The sequence below is a fragment of the Nannospalax galili genome, unplaced genomic scaffold (genome assembly GCF_000622305.1).
Source record: "Nannospalax galili isolate Female #2095 unplaced genomic scaffold, S.galili_v1.0 scaffold467, whole genome shotgun sequence".
NCBI lineage: Eukaryota > Metazoa > Chordata > Mammalia > Rodentia > Spalacidae > Nannospalax > Nannospalax galili.
The window spans coordinates 1,871,759-1,895,185 of record NW_008357490.1 but is presented as its reverse complement, the minus strand read 5'-3'; the positions used below and the strand labels follow the sequence as shown (position 1 = coordinate 1,895,185).

Below are 23,427 nucleotides of genomic sequence, written 5' to 3'. Positions count from 1 at the left end.
CAGGATGGGCACAAGCAAGTAGGGTCTTTATACAGCTTTCTCCATAAATATCTCTTGGCTCTAGACACCACATCCTCTTGTAATTCCACATTCAAACACTATACCCTAGACCATGACTGCTGATCCAGAGGCCCAGCAGCCTCACCTATGAGAAGGTCAGGGGCTCCCAGCAGAGAGAAGGCCCTATGTACTGAAAGGCAAAACATTTCTTCCAAACTTTCTTTTGTTGTTGTTTTATTTTGCTTTGATTTGTCTTGTATCTTTTCTTAGTAGAGACAGTGTCTTGTAATGTGGCCTAAGATGGCAGGGAACTTACTATGTAGCCCAGCTGGCCTTGAACTCCCTGCAGCCCTCCTGCTTCAGCCGCTCAAGTGCTGGGATTATAGGTGTGAAGTACCATACCCAGCTCTGCCCATGCTTTCAAGTCTTTATAATCAATAAGCCTAACATGGTTATTACATGGAGTCTGAAATAATAAGCATCTGAATCTGCTTTTGCTATAGTTCACCTCTTTGTTTCCTACTTATAACTCCTGAAGTCTCTCATTCTCTCGGGTTTTTGTATACATTTCCCTCTTCCCAATGAATAATCTCTCAGAATGACTCACAGGCTTTCTGGTCTCCTGACTGAGGCCTAATCCATCCTTGTGCTTTTTTCATCTTACTGGATTCCTAAAATTACAAAATGAGCGCTGGAGATGTAGTTCAGTTGGCAGAATGCTTGCCTAACACGCATGAGGTCCTGGATTGGACCTTATCCCCAGCACTGCACAAAACAGGGTAGGAAGACACATGCCTGTACTCCTAGCACTTCTAGGGAGGTGGAGGATGGAAGATCAGAAGTTCATAGTCGGAGCTGGAGAGATAGCTCAATGGTTAAGAGCACTGGCTGCTCTTGCAGAAGACTTGGGTTCACTTCCTAGCACCCATATGGCAGCTGCCCATAAATCCAGTGCCAAGGGATGTGATGCCCTCTTCCAGTCCCTGAGGGCACTGCAAACATATGAGTACATTTATATACATGCAGAAAGAACAATGATACACATAAACATTTTTTAAATGTCTTTTTAAAAGTTCAAGATTATCCTCGGCTACAAACCAAGTTCAAGACCAGCCCAGGATATGTGAGATCCTGCCTATAAGCAAACTAACAAAAGAGCCAGAGTGATATGATGTGTTCCTATAATTATACCAACTGCTCTAACTTAAAAGGTAGAACAAAATTTTCCCATCCCTTCTTGCAGTTTTATGTGCATAGCCAAAATAAATTATTGCAGACAGATTTCTGTGACTTTTCCTTCAAAATTTTGCCTTCAATTTTCCCCTCTTTTTAAAATTTGTATGTCCTATTTCAGTTTAAACAAAATTATCTACAATAAAAATCTTACTGGCCTGGTATTTTTAGAGTCCTCTTTCATATGAAATAAACACTCAGAAATCTGGAGAATTGCAGTGGTTAGTTTGGTGAGTGAGCAGGAAGGCTGCTCATTCATAGAGCCTCCCCATACCCACTGTTTACATAGCCAACGCTGAGAACAGGATGCTGACATAACACAATTCACAGAATTTCCAAACACAGTTCCAATCATAACAAAGTCTGCAGTTTTTACTGTTGCTTACAGAACCTCTTGCTTGCTCACTTATTAGTTCTGGGGTGGGGGTGGGGTAGAAATAAGAGTTAAAATCAAAAGGCTCAAGAAAATAAGCCTGGATGAAATGGCAGTACAAAAAGTTGAAACCATGGAATTAAAACGCCTTCATAGGAATGCATATAGACAGACCTAGAAGTGTGTGCTTTACTAAGAAAATGTATTCTGCACAGGTCATATGTTTAAGAAACACCCTGCAGAGATACTCATCTCTTCATAAACACCCTGCTCACCTCCTTTTCTGTGTACTGTGGCACTTGTCTTATGAACCCCAACTCTTCTGAGTCCACTCTACATCTTCTCTTCCCCAGTACTTCCTTCCCAGTACACAGACACAGACACAGACATAGACACACACACACACACATACACACACACACACACACACACACACACACACACACATGTGCGAGAAGGAGGAAAGGTTATTTTGGCTCATAGTTTCAGTTCATGGTTACCTGGTTCTGTTGCTTTTGACCTGTGGTTATGGTAGGAGTGTACTGCAGAGGGTGGAGGCAGCTGCTCACTTTCAATTAAGCAGGAAGTAAAGACAGAGGGGGTAAAGGAGGAGCCTAAAATGATGCTGTAACTTCCCCTTCCCTGAAACTCTAGGTGGAAAACTTTGCTTATATATGGCTGAGAAAATAGTAACTAACTGTCATCTTACTGTCAATCGATTTACAAGCTCACCTACACACTCTGTTTTCTCTTTTTTTCCAATCTGATGGAAGAACACCTTAGTCCCCATGAAGTACTGCTGTCCATGTGACTCTGATCACCACTGCCCTCACCAGGACCCTCACAGCAGGGACCCCAGTATCTCCTCCATTAGTGAATTACTTCTGTTAGGCGTCAAAGGGAAGTATTCTCATGGCATACATCTTTCCTCTAATTCTGTCCATGTCTCTGCTCTCCATTTTGTATAACTTCCTCAGAAAGTTACTACATTCATCTTCCCTGCTTTCCCACCTGACATTCAGTCTCCTCAAATGTGGCCCCAATTCATTACAATTCTCTAGTCAAAAGTTTAGCTGCAAACTGCTGGATCCATATCTGCTAATATATCCCTCACACAAGGCAAGATCTGGGCTGCGACTCCCCGAGTGCTGCCACGTGTCTCTAGGAACAACTGGCATATACAGAGCGCCTGAAGGTGGCCATCCATGGGGTTGCCCGGCCTTCTGCCACATAGACACATTCCTGTCCTAGCTGCTGGTGCACTGCACCTCACATTTCCCCTGTTCTGTTTTACTGCCGCTACTTTCTCATCAACTCACCTTTTAGACAACAGAGCTCAGTGACCCTGAGAAGATCTCATCTAGTTCTGTTTTCAGATGCTGCTCTTATGCCAAGAGTTTTTGTCATAGACTCTGACCCCAAGTCTTGATGTCTTAATACTATTGCCTGTCAGGACCACAGTTCTCCTTTAGCCCTCTGCCTCACATCTGAACAGCCCATGACAAAAAAACTTGGATCTCCTTCCTGTAGTATTGTGGGAATTCAAACCCTGCAAGGTCTAGCCTCATCTAAGGCCACCATTTTCTGCAAAGTGAGTGCTTTAGCTTTCTGCTTCTGTGACAAAATACCTGACATAAGTAATTTAAAAGAATGAAGGAGGACTGGGAGAAAATTCAATTGGCAAAGTGTTTGCTATATAAGCATGAGGACTTGAGTTCAGGTCTCCAGCATCCATGTAAAAAGCTGGCTATGGCAGCATGTGCCTATAATACCAGTGCTGGGGAGGTGAAGATAGGTTACTGAGGCTCCCCAGACAATCAATCTATCCAAGTCGCTGAGCTCCAGATTCAGTGAGAGACCCTGTCTTGAAAAATAAGGAGAAAAGTGACTAAGGAAGATACCCTACATCAACCTCTGGTCTCTACATCCACATCCACACATGTACATGACATGCATACACACACATGCATGTATACACACGCAAGGAAATAAGAAAGGTTATTTGGGCTCATAGTTTTGGTTCATGGTTACTTGGTTTTGCTGCTTTTGACCTGTGTGTTATGATGGGCATATACGGCGGGGGCAGGGGGGGGGGTGGGGGGGGCAGGGGCAGCTGCTCACTTCAGGTAGGCAAGAAGCAAAGACAGAGAGGCATGAGGGAGGAGCCATGGTCTCAGTATCTCCTCCAAAGGTATACCTAAAATGATGCAACTTCCTTCTACAAGGCCCACCCACCATTTCCCAATAGTGCCATCAGTTGAGAACAAAATCATTAACACTTGAGCCTTTGAAGAACATATAAATCCAAATCATACCAGCTAGGCAACACCTTCCATCCCTACCTTTTCACCCATGCAACACCTTCAAATATGTGTTAACTATCTCAAATTTAATTGCTACTCGAATGTCCTCCAAAGCTCTCTTCATCTTTGCTATTCAAGTAAATGCTTCTATCACCTCACATATGTTCAAGTAAGAATCTTGGGCATTTTTCTTTGACTCATCTTTAATACCTGCCCACTTTCTCCATCACCAAGCTACCAGTGGTCCCTGTGGAGCACAGTTTAAGTGCACCTCTCCAGTGCCACTGCTTTCACCCTGAGCCCAGCCACTGTTCTCTCTCATCTAGACATGGACACAGCTCCAACCTGTCTTCCCTTTCCTTGCCTTCACAGACAGACACAGATGATATTTTTCCCCAACACAAAGGCCAAAGCTAATATAAAACCATAAGAAACATACTTAATCATAATTTTATATGACACAGGAGCCTTCAGAAAGGAAGACCCAAAGACACAAGGGGAATGTCTGCTTTATGCTCGGATTCAATGAAGCAGAAGGAACTGTAAGAAACATGATTGAATAAAAAGGGTACAATCTATTTTGAATATGATGTAAGGAAGCCCAGCAAGGGCTATCTGTGCAGTCTTCTCCATCCCTCTGATGCAGCATGCTGGACAGCTTCAGTTGTCAACTTGATAAACCTGGGAAGAAGGAACCTCAACTGAGGCATTTGCTCTCTCCGACTTGCTTGTGGCCATGTCTGTGAGGCACTGTCTTAATTGCTAATTGATGTGGGAAGGTCCAGCCCACTGTGGGTAGTACTACCCCTAGGGCAGGTGGTCTTGGGTATAAGAAAGCAGGCTGAGCACAGGCCAGAAGAGTAAGCCAGTAAGCAGCATTCCTCTGTGGTCTGTGCTTTAGTTCCTGCCTCTAGGTCTTGCCCTGAGTCCCTGCCTTGGTTTCTTCAAGGATAAACTGTGATCAGCACACTTTCCTCCCCAAGTTGGTTTCGATCATCATGTTTTATATCACAGCAACAGAAGGCAAAGTAGGACATGCAGTGCTCCTTTCTTCCAGTATGGTGCAAGAGCCCTCTGCAATGAGGGTCTTATGACATGCTACTGGCCAAGAGTGGAGCAGAGAATTCCTTTATGGTCATCTAAGCAGAATGGCAAGGGGGGTGTTTAGAGGAATAATTCTTGTTTTTATGACTGCCTTTAGGGAAAAGGAGTCCCAGTTTCTATCTCCAACTCTGGGGAAGGGGAACTAGTTTTTATGCCTCACTTCAGAGGAGAATGAGGAAGGAGAGGGAGACACAGTGGGCAGGAGAAGGTCAGAGAGACATTGGTTCTGAAGCTGTTTCTGAAGCTTTCCAATTAGTTCAAAAAGTACTCAGCATGCTAGAGCACCATACTTGACATTATCATTTGTTGAGCCCCTGCATCTTCTCCTCCAGGTACATTTTCCATAAAGCACCAAGAGAAAGAAGTTAAGATGTATATCTATCAGGGGTAAAACTATGTGTACAAGTGAGGAATGTGAGTTTTGAATGTGGTAATACTTTCAATGAGACTGAATTTCCATTCAAGAATGGAGATCTGGGGAACAGGATACGAACCTTGGACTGAAATCCAGGATCAGTTCTATGTAGTTTAGTTCTACCCAGCTGACTCAAGTATTTCTTGGGGCTGACAACTGGAGAGGTAAGGAAGACAACTAGAGAAATCCTGAGGTGCAGACCATATGGTTCAGACTACTGACTTGCAGCAATCACATTCAATTTTTTCCAGATTTGAGGGAGAGTCAAATCTGTTCACCCTCAGTTCTAACAGAGAGAGTTTCAAGAGACATTTGATGCCTCAGTGATAGGAAATCTAGAAGACAGATTAATACAAATTCAAAGACTCAAGTCCTACTTTCTCAGCTTAGTCAGCTTTCTAAATGCTTCTGAACATTTAGAGCCTTGCTTTTTAGAGTTTCAACGTGAGGATACGACATTCTTCATGGAGAACTGTTAAATGTAATTATGTATGAAAAAAGTATAGCATGGCATACAAACATTAATATATCCCTTTGAAATGCCCTTTAAACAAAAGTACTTTTGACTGAAGGGTTTTCATAAATTACTAATTATAAGAGCCACAGACAGGAGGGAAATTATCTTAAAAATTTCATAGGTAGGCTGGAGAGATGGATCACTGGATAAAAGTACTTGCTGCTCTTGCAAAAGACCTAAGTTCAAATCCCAGCACCCACGTGGCAGGTAACAACCATCCATAAGTCCAGTTCCAGGGGATCTGATGCCCTCTTTTGACTTCCGCAGGCATTGCACACACATATATGCAGGTATAACACTCATATACATAAAATAAAAATAAATAAAATTTGGGGCTGGAGAGATGGCTCAGCAGTTAAGAGCACTGACTGCTCTTGCAGAGGACCCAGGTTTGGTTCCCAGCACCCACATAGCAGCTACAAGCACCTGCACTCATGTGCATATACTCACATACAGAACTCATACACATAAAATAAAAATAATAAAAATAAAAATTTAATTAGAAATTTATTTTTAAAATGCGTAGTTATAAAAATCACTCAAAGTTAGGCATACTGGCACATACCTGTTATCCTAGCACTTGGGAGGCTGAGGGGAAGGATCACCATTAAGTTCAAGCCTGGGTTATAGAGTAAACTCCAATCCAGTGAGCTATAAAAGACGACTATCCAAAAATAAATTAATTAGCTGGATGTAGTGGCACACACTTTTAATCCCAGCACTTGGGAAGCAGAGGTAGGTGGATCTCTGTGAGATCAAGTCCAGCCTGGTCTACATAGTGAGTTCCACGTCAGCTGGAACTTATTTTGAGACCCTGTCTCAAAAAAAAAATTAATAAGTTAATTAAAAAAAAATCCCTCCCACCAAATACTCACAGGAGAACATGTCACAGATTCTACACTAACACTGGTGTCAATGTCGGTGTTTGTACCTAGATGTCTTTCCACATAGCTTCATTGCACAGCAGATTCTCTGACCTCCCTTCACCAAACTATTATATATAAGAATCACAATGGGCAGATTTCCTGAAACAGCTTTATAGTACCACACTGCTAAAACCAATGGAAGAATAGCATTCTGCTGTCAAGAGTTGTGCTTTATTATAACATACCTATATTCAAGGGAAATAGGGAATATTATTGCATAGATATGATATACTGCTTTGGAAATGTAATGATCACCAAGATAAATGAGGCTGCTGCCCTCATGAAGTATAAAATCCAATGAAGGGGAAAGGCAACAAACTGAGAGATGAGCAAGACGGTTATAAAGGAAGTGAGCAGGATGTTGTGACTAGAGAAAAAGAAAAAGAGAATAAATGTATTTACTTCTGATAAGTAAGGGAATGTGACTAAAGACTGAGTGTGGGATGTAGACCTGAAAGACAACCAACCACATGGGCAAAGCGCTTCTGAAAGGAACAGCACTGGAGGCCAGATACTCATTCAGACCAAAGGCAAGAAAGAAAACCCAAGGTAGCCAGTGGGCCACAGTGAATAGAAGAATGAGTGGCATGAGGATGGAGAGGAAATGGGCTTCCAATCACACAGGTTCTTGGGTAATGGGGAATGCAGGTATTGCTTCAAGTACAATGGATGAAAACTGAGAGTATTTAGTGGGAATGTGGTTTATATCTTCAACAGTATTAAGGTTTAGCTCTGTCCTATGGATGGCAGAGAATGATGTTTCTCAACAGTGCAGTGGTATGAGCTATGCTTTACAACAGGGAGGGTTGGAAGCACTATAAGATAACCTGGAAGGTAAGACACTGAAGGCTAACATGATAATCAACCATTATACTTGAGGCATGAGAAGTGCATTATCTGCAACCATGGCAATGTGGATGAAAAATAAGCAGTGAAATGAAGAATACTGCACAGCACAAGTGGACAAGATTTGGTTCTAACTGAAGCAGAAGAGGGAGCTGAGTTCCAGAGGGCTTTCAGCCTAGTGACTGAATGTGCGGTGCCACTAGAAAGGCACACAGAGCAAGACCACTAGTGTTTCAGCCACAGCACCACTTCCGGTTCATTCTGCTGCCCACCTGCCACCTTAGCACATTATTCCAGTCCACATGCTAGTGCTTCTCATCCAAGGTTAGGCACTGATGTCATTAGGGACCCAAGCCATACACCAACAGGACTGAAGACAGATGTGGATGTTTGTTGTTTTTGTACATTCCACCAGTGATTCTCGTGTGTAGCCAGAGGTGAGACTCACTGCTTCAGGATTGGTATGGAAAATCAATGTCGTATATTTTTTAAGGGGTGTAGGGTTATTTTGGTCATTTTCCTTCTGCTTAACGAACAACTGCAGTACTTCCTTTAGTGGGGGTCTTCTGCTGGCAATAATTCTCCTGGCTTGTTTTCCTTACAATGTCTTATTCTTGAGAATTCCTCCCCACTCAATCCCTATTTGAAAATGTCACGATCCTTTCTTCTTGCACATATTACTTCTATTAGAAGTCAGCAATCCACCCAACTGCAAAGGGAACTAAGCTATGAGAGGCACTTGGTGTGGGTAGCAGATGATATACAGGGACACAGTCCTACCGCATGTTTGAGTAACACATCTTCCCCACATTTTTGCCAACATTTAGTGGTCTCACTGAATTTTCCCTTGTTCTGGTTAAGTGTGTACTGGTATCTCTTTGTGGCTCTGTTTTCTATGTTTTCCTGATGGCTAATGATAATGAAGATCTCTTCAAGTGTTTTTTGGCCTTTGTGTTTATGGGCCTATCTTATCTTTTTGGTGATGTATCTGTTCACCTATTTTCTAGTTGGATTGTTTCTTTTGAACTGCCGAGTTTTGAGGCTCCTTGCTACCAGTTCTTTATCAGATATATGGTCTGGAAATATTTTCTTCTACTCCATCTCTTCTTGCTCTTCACATGGGCTTTTATATACACATACATATTTTTAAAGGTCTGATCATGTCCTAACAATAGATCTTTCCTTTTACATATTACATTTAGGGCATCAAGTCTAAGAACTCTATCCTAGCTCTGGATCTTAATAAATTACTATGCTCTTTCTAAAAGTTTTATGATTTCACACTTTACATTTAAAGCCCTGACCCATTTTTAGTTGATTTTTAAACTCTCTTTTGCTTCATGTATCTATGTCTAATTATTATAGCTAGAACTCCCACTGAGTAGTATATTACCTCTCGCTTCACCCTTTCCTCCCTCTCTCCCTTCCTGTTGTTGTTGTTGTTGTTTTGTTAAGAGCGCTACAGCTATTTTAGGGCCTGGGCCCATCTATATAAATTTTAAAGCAAGTCTGTCTATGTCTATAAAAATCCTTGCTAAGATTTTGATAGGAAATGACATAAGCATACAGATCAATCTGAGAAGAACCGACATCTTTATTATACAGTCTTCCCACACATGAGCACTTTCATTTAGAATCTTTCTTACTCCATCAGCACTTCATAGTTTGCAGGATACGGGTCCTGCTTTGTTACACAGCTATCTCAGTACTTCATTTTCTTGGAGAGATTGTAAATGATACTGCACTTTAAATTTGAGTTTCCAGATGTTCACTGTTAGTGTATAGAATGCAGTTACTTTTTGTGTATGTCTAGTTTATTGTCTGTTGTTTCTAAGAATTCAGCTTTATTAGTTCTTTCTGTGCCTTATTTTAATTTGTACCAGAGCCTGCATTTGTAAGACTGTTAAATAGCTTGAGGCACCAAGATGAAGTCCTACAGTCCTCCATTATCTATTCCAAGACTCTCAGGAGTTACCTAAAAACCAGACCAAGTACCAGACAAGCACTACAAAACCAGGACAGTACATCTATGAGCAGAAGCAGTTACTAAGTGACTTACAGTGGAGAAGCGAATACAGAATGATAAAGATGGGAGAGTGGTCCTTAGAGAGTCTATTATACTATCAGAATGATATACAATTTGAAACTTATGATTTATTTATTTCTGGAAATTTCCACTGAGTAATTTTGGACTATGGTTGATCATAAGTCAGAGAATGAACATTTAGATAAAGGGAGGGAGGTTTCTCTGCTAGACCTGAAGCATTAGCAACCAAGGTCTGCCTTAGTCCATTTTTAGTCACTGTGATGTCTGAAACTAAGTTGCACACCCTTCCCTGAGGGCCTGTCTTCTACAATTTACAACTGTTCCTTGGCACATCCCTTCAAGGTAACAACATAAATAATAAGTTCACCAGGATGTGCTTACTTGTCAGGACAACATTCATTCCTGGCCCCCTAAAGAACACGTTCCCCCTATACTATCAAAAGTACCTTTCTTCTCAGTTATCTCCTATGGAACTGGAAGAAACCCTCATCTTCAAACAAGAGGCTCACCACCCTTGACCCCGGTCCTCTTTGAATCTGACCTAGCAAACACTTATTATACTTACTATATTGAAGGGGAAAAGAGCTATACCTATGCATTTAATGCCACTTTTTGTGTGTGTCTAATACTGTTTTATGACTTGTTTATACTGTGGGACATAGGACCCAACCTTATAATGGTTTTATGAATGCTTACTAAAATTTGTGTTGGAAAAGGAATTAAAGCTAAAATAGAGAACGCTATCAAGATAACCTTCCCAAGAGAAAAGAATATCATATTTATCTAGAGCAATATCTGTTTGCAACTCCCTTACTTGCAACAAACTCTGTTGTTAAAAGAATATTCTAGGGATGGGAGAGATGATAGCTCAGTGGTTAAGAGTACTGGCCGTTTGTGAAGAGGACCTGGGTTCAGTTCCCACCACCCACATGGAGGCTAACAAGTGTCTGTAACTCCAATTCCAAGGGATCTGATGCCCTCTCCTGACCTCTGCAGGCAGTGTATGACACATGTTCATTTACATACCTGCAGGCAATACACTCATACACATAAAATAAAAACAATAAATTTTTTGATTGTTTTTTTGACAGGGTCTCTAGTCACAGCCCACCTGGAAGTCACGATGTGAACCAGGGTGGCCTCAATCTCACAGAGATCCACTTACCTCTGTTTCCTGAGGGTTGGGATTAAAGGAGCATACCACCACACCCAGTGATAAAAAAATATATTAAAAAAAAAATATCCTAAATCCTACCCTAAATACCTGCTCTGCAAAAACACCTGAAGAAGGAATTTCCCTCAGTAGTCTTAGGCAACATAAGCACCTGCATTGGTAATCATGTAGGCTGTAAACTCACCCATGTTGTAATAGCTAAAGAATAACACAGGGAGACCTACAAAATCTGTGAAGGAACTAAATTTGGGACCACCACCAGCTGCGGCCACCCCTCCACTCTTCTGGTGCTGGGTGCTGTCTCCAGGCGCTGCTCCTCTGCTCGCAGGGGTGCCGCCTGCGATTGCATGGGCACCGCCTCCTGGGTGCCGCCTCTGATCGTACAGGTGCCATCTGTGATCACAGGGCGCTGCCCTTCGTTCCTCTCTGTGGTGGCTGCAAGCTGTGGTCGCTCTTCTGTGCTGGGCATTGAGGCAGCTCTTCTGCTCACCTGGTACTGAAGCAGCTCTTCTGCTCACCCAGCGCTGTCTCCAATAGTGGCTACTTCTGCCTGTCCCGGACCCCAGGGCTGGTGTCAGGGGAGCCGCATTCAGACACAGGAGACCAGGTTTGTTGACACAGATCTGGTTTATTGTAGAAGGGCACAAGCTTATATAGGGGTAAGGGTCTAATCAAGAAGTTACAACTTAGATCTTTGGCAGGGCTGTGTCATATGACATAGGGAATCAGGCACCTCATTAGCATAATGGGTTTCCGGTTACCTTATGGGGCCTGGTTTCCTGGGAATCATGTGACCCAAGCTCTCAAAGTGTTGTAATTTGGGATCTCAAGGGTGGTGATTAGGGAGTGGCGAGCTCTAGGCATTAGTCTCACGATCTGCCAATGGAGCAAATGTCACAAGGCATTTCTTGTGGCTCCAGCAGTAGGACCCTTGTCTCGGGCCTGCTGTATGGCTGTCAATAAGGCTTTCACCCCAGGCTCAAGCCTGTCTCCCACAGGGGCTCGAGATTTTGGAAAGGAAACTCCACGCAAGTTCGCTCCCTCGAATGAACTTTCCCAATTTCTCTACGTGTGTCTCTTGGTGACTTTTCTGTGTGTGGTGGGTCCTGTTCCTCAGTTTCCCATAAAAATATTACTGAGTATGTGGTGAAATGTTTTCACACAATCTCATGAGGATTATTGGACCTCTGAAGCACATCCATAAACACCAGGAACAAGGTCCTGGTGCTTACAAGTCCCAATACAGAAAACATAGCAGCAACCATATGTTAATTATAGTTACATGCACTGAAAGCTTTCCCTGTCAGGCACTGTACTATTAACTTAGCTCTGTAACGACACCTGCTTTTCTACACAGCCTTAATGACTTCTGCAGGAATCAGAGTGGCTGATAACTAAGGCACTGGCTTACTCGTGGAGAATATGGTAGTGCTAGGGCCAGGAGAACTTTCTACTGCTGCTGCTATCAACTGTCCACCTACAGGAGTCACTAAGAAGGCCAAGGGGCAATGCAGCCAACCTGGGCATGTTCCAAGCTAATGGCATCATCCAAGCAGCCCTTCTTGATAGATAGAATCACACAGTATAAGTCCCCTTTGGACTGAAGAGGGTGACAGTAGCTGAGTTCCAAGGGTCCCTACAGAAGGGCCTGGAATCTGTGGGTCTCTTTTCAGACATCTGATTTATCAAGTCTCCCAAGTCACAAGGCCCAAGATCTTACACTGGAAATGCATTTTATTTTATCAAAATTATTTTCCTTTTAGTTTTTTTTCTTGAATTGTTGCAAAGGCTATACACCGCACAAGCCTGGTAGTCTGAGTTTGGCTCCCCAGAACCCATATAAAAGCCAAACACAATAGCTCATATGTCTGTAGTCCCAGTTCACCCCTCCAGGGAGACAGGAGGTGAGACAGGAAAATCCCCAGAAGCTTACAGACTGGCTAGCCTGAGAGATCCTGCCTCAAACAAGATGGAAGGCAAAGAGTAACACCTCGGGTTGTCCTCTGACCTCCACATGCAGACCGAGGCACACATATGTCCCCCTCACACACAAATTGATGTAAAAACACACACATTACACATACAAAAACAAAATATTGCATAAGTTACCTTCAGGCTATATGTATAAAGTGCAGATAAAACATACATGAATTTCATGTAAAGACTCAAGACTTATTCCCAAGCTCTCATATGGTATGTATGCAAAAATTTCAAAACCTGAGAAAAATCTCAAACCTCCCTGCTCCCAAGCCCTTCAGATAAGGGATACTTAACCTACATATTTGGGTTTAAATTCTGCACATCCAATGACATTAGAAAATTTCTATTCTGAAAGATTGGTGTTGGGTCAAATCTTACATGGACAAATCAAATATTTGTCCACCCACATGGACAAATGTTAGTGGATGCTACTAAAAGCACCAATGAATACCTGGTGTTTGAAAATCAGGTGCACAAGCCACTACTGGTAGCTAATGGAATGAAAGCAGTCAGGGATCCTGGTTCTCTGAGCAGGACTGCTGGGATCCACACTACTGCCCATCCTTTACAGGCTACATGGCCTCAGGAAGCTCTTAGTTTCTTTACCTACCAAAGGAGGGAGATGATAATAGTTCCTAACTCACCACTATAGAGGGCATTAAGAATTACCTCAAAGTGTGTGACACTTTGTAAGCAGTCAGTAAATGTATTAACCCTGTAATGGCTGATGTCTACCCACATGTTACTGTGTAAAACAGAGAAGAGATCTAATCAGAAGCCAGAGTGGCTACCTTACTATCAAGGAGGACCTGCAACGTCTGCAGCAGAGTGGAGGATCTGAGTGCTTGACCTAGCTCCTTCACTACCTAGCCAAGGAATACAGGCAAATTCTTTTCATTCACATTTCATCTACAATATGAAGATTATTGTTCCTGGCTGGGGCACCTCAAAACTGTTGTGAAAATTCAATGAAACAATGTGGGATTTGCTTTGAAATCTACAAAACAGCATCAAAATCTAAAGTGTAAATAAAATTGTTCACATTAGAAATTTACCACTCTTCAAGTAAGTCACAAGCAAGCAGAGGACAGCAGAGTTTTTCTTTTCTTCTTAAAAATATAACCTCCAAAGGAATAAAAGGCATAAATTTAACTTCAAGATATTTCTATGAGAGCTGGCAAAATGGCTCAGTTGGTAAACTGATGGCTGCACAAGCATGAGACTCAGAAAGGATCCCCAGGACACATGTCTAAAAGTCAGGCATAGTGGTACACAGCTGTGATCCAGCAATAGGGAGGAAACAGGAGGATCCCAAGGGTTTGATGGCTAGCCAACTTAGTTGAACTGGTAAACTTCAGTTTCAGTGTGAGACCATGTCTCAAAAAACAAGGTAGAAGGGGTTGGGGGCGGGAGAGATGGCTTAGAGGTCTTCTACTCATGCAGAAGACCTAGGTTTGGGTTCCAGCATCCATATGGTGGCTCGCAACTGTTGGTAACTCCGGCTCCAGGGGAATTCTTCTGGCCTCTGTGGGCACTGAACACACGTGGTATACTTATATATGCAAGCAAAACACTCATACACATAAAATAAAAATAAATAAATAAAATTATTTTACAAAAAACAAACTGGTGGGACTGGAGAGATGGCTCAGTGGTTAAGAGCACTGACTGCTCTTGCAGAAGGCATGGGTTTGCATCCCAGCACCCACATGGCAGCTAACAACTGCCCATAACTCTAGTCCCAAGGAATCCGACAGCGTCCTCTGTCCTCTACGGGCACTGCATGACACGGGTGCACTTACCTATATGCAGGCATAACACTCATACACATAAAATAAAAATAATAAATAAGGGGGCTGGAGAGATGGCTCAGCAGTTAAGAACATTCTTGCAGAGGACCTGGGTTCGAATCCCAGCACCCACATGGCAGCTAACAACTGTCTGTAACTCCAGTCCCAAGGGATCCAACAGCCTCTTCTGACCTCCAGGCATTACATGACACAGGTGCACTTATCTACATGCAGGCAATACACACATACACATAAAATAAAAATAATAAATAAAAATATTTTTAAAAATTAAGAAAAAAGTAAAGTGGAGAGTGATAAAAGCAACAGATGTCACACTGGTCTCCATATGTACATACACACACCCACATAAACACACACATATACACACAAATCACACACATGCACATACATGAACACGCATACACACAGACATTTATACAATCCAAGAATAAACCATTATCAATCGTGAAATACCCTTTTGTGTTTTTAGGCTAAGGCAATCAAAACATATCCCAGAACAAGCCAACCATGATGATGCTGAAGCTGTGAACTGTAGCCTGTCTCCTAATGAGAAAGCAAACCCACTAAATGAATGGCCTTTCATAAGTGTGGTCTGCAACCAGGCAATATAAAATTATAAGTCACCAAAAAACAATCAAAACAAAACAAAAATCAGTAAAAAGAGAAACTTTTTTTGAAAGTTTTAAACAATGAGTATAAAGCATTTTAAAGAAATAATTTGGGCTGGAGAGGTGGCTCGGTAGTTAAGAGCACTGGCTGCTCTTGCCGAGAAGCCGGGTTTGATTCCCAGCACCCACATGGTGGCTAATAACAGTCCCTAACTCCAGTTCTAGGGGAATCTGATGTTCTCTTTTGACCTCCATGGGTACTGCATGACATGGGTACACTTACATACATGCAGGAAATACATTCATACACACAGAGTAAAAATAATAAAATATTTTTTAAAAAGGAAATGATTTGATTTGTTCCCCTTTTAGGCAAAATTTTAAGTAAATGTTCACCCTGATAAAAGTATTTTTAACACAAATCAAGAGAATTTAAAAAGCCTCCCTGTAGCACATACACTTCCTTTTCCTACTGGTCTCTTATCATTTCCAGTTCAGTTAACCTCTGAGAAACTAGTACAGGAAAAATGAACCAGGCTGCTACTGTTGCAGATCATACAACTTTTAAATGGAACTACTCCAAGGCTTGAAGTTCCATCTGAAAGTCACTAACAAAACCTTTGGAAATATGAAAAAAATCCAGGCAAAGGACTGAAGGCCTAGCAAGTCTGGAAACCCACAGGGATCCACACTCAGGAGAAGAAATCACAACTCAAGCCCAGTTCATTATTTTCTTCTGCATTTTTTTCAAAGCAATATGCTAACAAAATTGTTATTTCTTTTTTTTCAGCGAAGGATACAGATTCTATATAAACTGCATGGGAAACAGGGAAAGAACCATTTCTGCTGCCACATAACAAGACTAATCCACACTGAAATCTGTTGGTTTAGTAACTAGTAATTTAAATTTGTTCCTTGATACATAAGAAAGAAATACCACACTAAAACTAGCCAAGACACAAAGGGCCACCTACTTAGACAGCAGCAAATTTATTTTTAAGTGATAGGTAATAGCAGGTCTAAAGGTTTCCAAGCATAAAAAGATTTCCAGATACCGAGTCCCTTGATACATTCCAATCTTCAGCTTAGTCATGCTGCATGCCTTTCTAAGGTAAGACATGCATCTGTACTTGGGTTACTTAAAGAAGCATTCATTAGCAGTACCCACATAGTACAGAAGGCAGACAGTTCCTGACTACTACTACATCCTTGAAAGAAAACTGAAAAAAATCACTTAGGCATTTGGTGGAACTCAACAAACAGCATAATGAGCTTATTATCATGCAAATAGCCGACAATCTCACACTGAAACTTGCAGTATTTATCTTAGCCAGAGGAAAACTTCCTCCTCATCTACATGACTAGAGACTGAATGGAGGTGTTACAGGCTGCAAAGACAACTGGGGAAGCCATCCCAGCAGAGTTTATGACTATGCAGACAGCACAGGGCTGAATATGAGAGAGGCCTGTCTCCAGGAAGAGCAGGCCTTCCTGGCTTGGCTTGGGCCAGACCAGTCCTGACAACAGTCCGTAGTTAATGATTGCTTTCCTAAGACTTTAAGATGATATAGAAATAAACAGAGAGAAAGGCACCTATATCAGATCTTGTGTGACATATTTTCCAATTATAGAACTGTTCCATAGACAGCTAGCCTCTTTCAAGTCATAAGGATTTGAAAAAAATTTATACTTGTAAAGCAAGATAAATTCAAAATATAAGAGTTTGAGGGCTGCTCTTGTAGAGGATCTGGGTTTGGATCCCAGCACTCACACAGCAGCTCACAACCACATGCAACTCTACTTCCAGGGAATCCAACACCCTCTCTGTCTCCTCAGGCACCAGGCATACAGAGATGCACATACACACATGCAGGCAAAACATGCATACACATAAAACAAATCTTTAATATATATGAATAGGAAAGGTAAAAGCAACAGTTACTTTTCCAGATACACTTTCTTCTTTATTCCAAACTACAGATCAACTGAAAATTTAAAAAACAACCATTAGGAGTTGGGTGTGGTATCTACACCTATAATTCTAGCATTTGGGAGGCTGAGGCAAAAAGATTCCAAGTTCAAGGACAGCCTGGGCTACACAGTGGGAGAAAATGGAAGATACTATCTCAAAAAACACTAAAATGAAATGAAATAAAGCAACAGTAAAATAACTGAGGTGAATGTGATTAAGATATGTCCTTAAGAAAATAAATGCTACAAGTTCCATTGACTGGTATGTGTTCTCATTTGTCTTCCATTACAATTATGTAATACTTGAATCTGAGTAACTTATTAGTTTACAATGTGGGAGTCTGAAAATCCAACAAGTATGGCACAGGCTCCGTGGGGCTTCCCTTAGCCAGACCACCTCACAACAGATGGTATCATGGCAGAGGCATGCACTGCAGGGACAAGTAGTCAGTTATAGACTGGGGACTAACTTTGCCATTTGAGGTCTAGGAAGCTCCCTTTAGGACCAACTTCTTAAAGGACTACCACTGAAAATAGTGAAGGTCTTAACTATGAAATTCACAACTCTCCATTAAATTTACAAGAGGACACTGGCAGCTTTGTCCAACAGTCTCCATTTACATAATGATATGAAAATGTAAATGTAAAGGGTGCAAATCCTTAAACACCACCACCTCACTGTGAACTATTTTTGCTCTACATTTCACAAGCTCATTTGCATAAACGCTCATAGAAGCTAGCAGAAATTTGATTTGAGAACCACAGTAATCGGCACAATATACAAAAGAGCAGTTTTAAAGTCTTCTAGTCTTAGGATCCCAAACATCTTTTTGTTTGGCATTTGTATTCAACTGTTTATTATTGGACCACATGTTAAGCTACTAATCCACAGCACAAAGCACAGAGGTAAGTATTTAAACCTGCAGCAGATATAATACTGTAACTATCACCAGACACATGGCAGCACCATTTTTAATTATAAAATAGAATGAACTAATATGTTCTTTATAGACTCCAGGCCACGAATGCAAAATAATTTCAAGAATAGGAATCTAAACTCATATAAAACAGTCATGCTTTGACTTCAAGTAACCATGAGAAAATAATACATACAACATTCTGTCTTGCAGTCTTCTACTAGTCATGTCTCTCATATGGCTAAGGTATCTTCACTCTGAATGGAATTTTACCTATGTAGAGCCCTGGACCTCCAGCACGAGGACAGGGCGAATTTAATTAGACACTGGTAGCTGAGGGAGTCTTGATAAAGTGTGTCTATGAATGTTGAACTTGCCCTGGCCATTGGCAGCACACTTAGAACCACAAGGTGAGCAGAACCTGAAACTATAAGGCCTTCCAGACATATTTTCTATGAAGGAGGGTTGACTCTGAGCCCCAATCTGTAAGCACAGGAAAAGGGAGAACTAAACACTCCTTTTGCTAACCAGTATACACTAACCAATAATACGAAAATTAAAAGCCAACATTCTTACTTTTGATATGGTTAGCAAATTTCAAATGGTGATTTTTTTTTTAAAACCCAAACAAACCAACAGCACCCACACTCCATTTAAAATTAAACGTAATCCTTCAATTTATAAATGAAAGGCAAATCGAAAAGGAGGTTAACTTGTCCTAGTTGCACCCAAACTCTGAAGTTCCAATCCCTTCTGCCAGAGGGCCCCACATCAAACATCTACAGCTTCCCATAAACATAGTAGAACTTACATAGAACAAAGGATGCCCAAAATAGCTCCAAAATACCAAAGAGGATTAGCCAGGTCCGCCCCCCAACCCCCCCACACTTAAATTAAGCTGCTGTGATCTAAAGCTTGGCAAGTAGTATCAGGATAGAGAATTAGATTAGCTTTATCATAAATGAAAATGACTAAGGCAGTTTTAAGTACTTTCATGAACAGCAACTAAACTCCAAAAATTTATTTATAGGATTTTGGTACTAGGTTTTGTACAGGAGCTCATTCATTCCAAAATGTATGATCATTCTACTTTTTCATTAGGTAGTTTTCACAATGTCATTATAAATTATAATTTTATATATAATTCATCCATTTTTATCAGATTAGATAAAAAGTACAGTTTACTCTGACTTTAGGAAATACAAACTTGCAAGCTATTCTTGCTCTCCCTCCCTCCCTCCCTCCCTCCCATCCTTCCTTCCTCTTGTCCTCCTTTCCTTGTAACTTTCCTTTATCATATTCAATTATTTGTAATAATGACATGGTGAGTTCCAGGCCAGCCTGTCCTACAGAGTGAGCTCTAGACCAGCTTATCTCAAAAAGTAACAACAAAAAATAAAATAGATTACTGAAGAACAAAATGGGTAGTAAGAATGTCAGCTTTAAATGGGGAAAAAAAGCCTTCCAAATGCCTCAAATTTTCAATCAAACAACTTATCAGAGAACACAAGGAACCAATGTAAGTTTTTTGTTTTTTAAAAATATTTGTTGAGCTTTTGTACATTTCATACAACAGTTCTTAATAAAATTAAGACCTCCTCCCCCATCCAAGTCCTCACGCCCCCTCCTCACCAGGTCTCATGTATTCTGCCATACATGTTAAGTGCTATCCAGTCAAGTTGTTTTTTTCCTTTTTGTATTTTTGAGACAGGGTCTCCCTGTAGCCCCAGCTGTCCTGGAACTCACTATGTAGACCAGGCTGGCCTTGAACTCACAGAGATCCACCTGCCTCTGCCTCCCCAGTGCTGGGATTAAAGGCGTGCGCCACCACACCCGGCTTCACTCAAGTATTTTACCCAGATCTCTTTCGGTACAAGTTTATCCACTGTAGTCTATTCAGTCTCAATTTAAGTTTTTTAATGAAATAAATAAATTTATTAAATTCAATTTGCCAAGACTTACTGTGAGAGATTTCTAACTTCTAATAACCACAGTATCTATAAGATCAAATTCAGCTGTTGTGCTAAAGCAGACTTGAGAAGTGTTAAGTTTTATTTTGTTGGAGAAAAACAAAATTTGGAAAAAGAAAGCAAAAGCATATGTGAAAGCTTTCACAGGTAAAAGCCAATGGTCAAAATAAGAATATAAAGAAGGCTATAGGAACACTAGGAGGGCTGCCACTTATATTTAATCCCAGTCCTCAGGAGGCAGAGGCAGAAGCAGGCAGATCTCTGTGATATCCAGGCCAGTCTGGTCTACACAGTGAATTCTAGGCAGGCTGCGACTAGGGCGACCCAGTCCAAAAAGAGAAGGTGACAGCTAGAGAAGCAACTAAAAGAGACACTGAAAAGCCTGGGTTCTACTTCACAATTCCTCTCTCATGGGGACTGTGACCAACCAACCACACAACAGAAGATGGATGATTAGAGCATGCTGTACTCTAGTATCTGCCAGCATATTCTGCACAATGCTATAATTATTAAATTTACAGCCTTCTATGATCTGTTGCATGTGTTGCGGAAAATCCCCTATACTGTCTAACAAAAAACCCCATTGAACATGAACAGCAAGGTTTTGTTTTGTTAATTTTTTATTTAATAAACACATACTTAGAAGAAGCATTTCATTACAACAGCATTGACACTCTCTCTCTCTCTCTCTCTCTCTCCTTCTCTCTCGTGTGTGTGTGTGTGTATGTGTGTGGTGGGGGGAAAGTGTTTATACATAGTCATCACTGCGTTCTATGTAGAAAGTAAGGTTATTAAAGGACAGGCAAAAGATCCCAATGAAAAGGATAATTGATTAGGAAGTTGGCTGAAAAACAGGTATTAGACCGAAACAAAGACCCAAGCTTAGTTGGAACATTCTCTATTTGTGAGCCAGAAGCTACTATTTTAGATTTATGAAGAAGGAGTTGAATACTTCTTTTTGTACTAGATTTTATTAATAAGTTTATTTGCAAATTCATCTACTGATAGTGTGGAGGGAGTTGAAGAGGTATGATGGTGGATGATAAATCTGTCAAATGAGGTGAAAGAGGGTGAACTAGAGTGCTGTCAGCTGGAGTAGGAGGCCCAGCTGTGACTTAAGACTATTTGTAGCAGTCCTGATTCCACATTGTTGTGGGACTATGTCCTACGATAGCAATGCAGAGGCTGCACCGGCTGAGGATGAACAGGTGCAATAGAAGAAGGAGGCAAGACGTGTCACTCTAATTAGGAAAACTGAATACACAAAGAGATGTAAAGGCTGAATATAATGGTGGGCATAGGCCAGGCCAAATGGGAGAGAGTGGAGAAGCCTGAGATGTTGGCGCATGCATCTCTAATCTGTATGCATCTGATTATTACTATTTATAATCGGTTGCACTTGGATCCTTGGCACCTCTGTATGTCTATGAAGTCATTGGGTAGATTTCAATGGTAATGTTTATCACCTCTACTAATTAGCATGATGTAAACTTTCATGCTTCCCCCTCAAATATAATACATTTAAAAAAATCTGTTGATTTTCATATGTATCTACATCACACAGAACATCCCAAACCATCTTATTCAACTATACACCCACTTCCCAGAAGGCACCCTCCCATAGCCTCCCTCCCCCCAATAGAGCCGTTATACTCTGATATCCCTGCTACTGTCTGCTGTGTTGTTGGCACCCCAGCCAATCCCCACTACTTGCCCTTCTGGTGAATCTAGTCAGCCTATCTAGAGGTCTTTGTTTTAGGCAGGTCAGTTGTTCCTCTTCTAGCAGCAATCAGTTGTCAATACTCCATTAGATAAGATTAGGGTCTGCTGTTCATTTTCCCAGTTCTATGAGGGGTTACTATTTGGAGGTCCCATTGGTCACCCTGGCCAACAACTCAAAAGAACATATTCCTCTCTGGCATGGTTGCTTCTTATGTAGCCTTAACCTATGCAATGGAGTCTTCCCCATTAATCTTTGGTTATAATTTCCTTTTGGATGTTTAAGGCCATACAGTAAGCCCAGATAAACCAATTTATTTTTTCTCTTAAGGTCGTTTGAGGACCTGTTCCTCAGGGGACACATGGGCTTGGGAGGAGTCCCTGGCTCCTTGCTTTTACCAGTTCCGCCTATGTGAAGATAAGCCAAAGGTCCTGCTCGACCATAGTTGGCTTCACTTGGAAGCATGGAGGAACTGATTCCTCTGTGTTGACCCTCCTCTTTGTAGGCTGGACACTGGTTCAAGTCCATCTGGTGGGGTCTCCTCGGCCTCCTTGATTAAGAGGACAGGTGACCCACCACCATTATAGGACATTTTGAGAGATGTTCATAGTCCACTGGAACTAGTCAACCTAGGAGAGCTAGGAGCAAAAACAGTCCTTTATGTCCCTTTGACCAAATTAGTGTAGGCCTCAAAGTATGTCTGCTAAACATCAAAGAAGGTTAGTTCCACCAATCTGGCACTTTTAATTACTGTGTGTCATGTAGATATATCTTGGGCAAAGACCAATTGTTCTCAGATAAACCTGACCTAGACATATATTTCTTGATCTGGTATATATAATTTTTCAGTAGGTTATTGGACTCTGACATAGTTGTTATTTTCCCAGGAGAATATCAAGCTGCAAATCTTGCTTTACTGACTGATGACATCATTATCAAGGGTTAGCACACTGTCCTTTGCCACTTTTCTAATAGCAATCTATACTGATCAAAGTGTGTTTATAAGAATATCTAATGAAAATGCTAGAAATCAGAACACAGCTTATGCTTCCCCCCTCCCTTAAACTAACCCAATTTTTATCCACATCTCCCTTATTAAGGCCTGTTTCCTACTGTTCTTCTCTTTCGTGTTATTTCTTTTTTTCTAGTTCCATCCATTGACCTGCAAATTTCATGATTTCATCTTTCTTTACTGCTGAGTAAAACACCATCATATAAACGAACATTTTCATTATCCACTCATCAATTGAGGGACACGTAGGTTGTTTCCACCTCTTAGCTATTGTGAAAAGAGCAGCAACAAGCATGGATTTACAACTGTCTCTGCAATAGGATGAGTTCTTTGGGTATATACCAAGAAGTGGTATAACTGGGTCAAATGGTAGGTTCATTTGTAGTTTTTGAAGAGTTCTCCACACTGCTTTCCATAGGGGTTGAACAAGTTTGCCATCCCATCAGAAGTGGATGAGCATTCCACTTTCCCCACATCCTCTCCAACATTTGGTATCATTT

The 23,427-nt window shown here is 41.3% G+C and overlaps 1 protein-coding gene across 11 annotated transcripts in view; it reads right to left on the bottom strand.

The window, feature by feature from the left end:
• The window catches only part of Fancc (FA complementation group C), a 274,173-nt gene that overhangs the window by 113,074 nt on the left and 137,672 nt on the right, over positions 1-23,427 (bottom strand). Inside the window, exon 1 of one of the 11 annotated variants that reach the window (XM_029557193.1) lies at positions 2,107-2,168. The exons of the other annotated variants lie outside the window; for them this stretch is intronic. The gene's annotated coding sequence lies outside the window, so the exon portion shown is untranslated. Of the gene's footprint in view, positions 1-2,106; positions 2,169-23,427 lie in introns of those variants that run through there. 11 annotated transcript variants of the gene reach the window in all.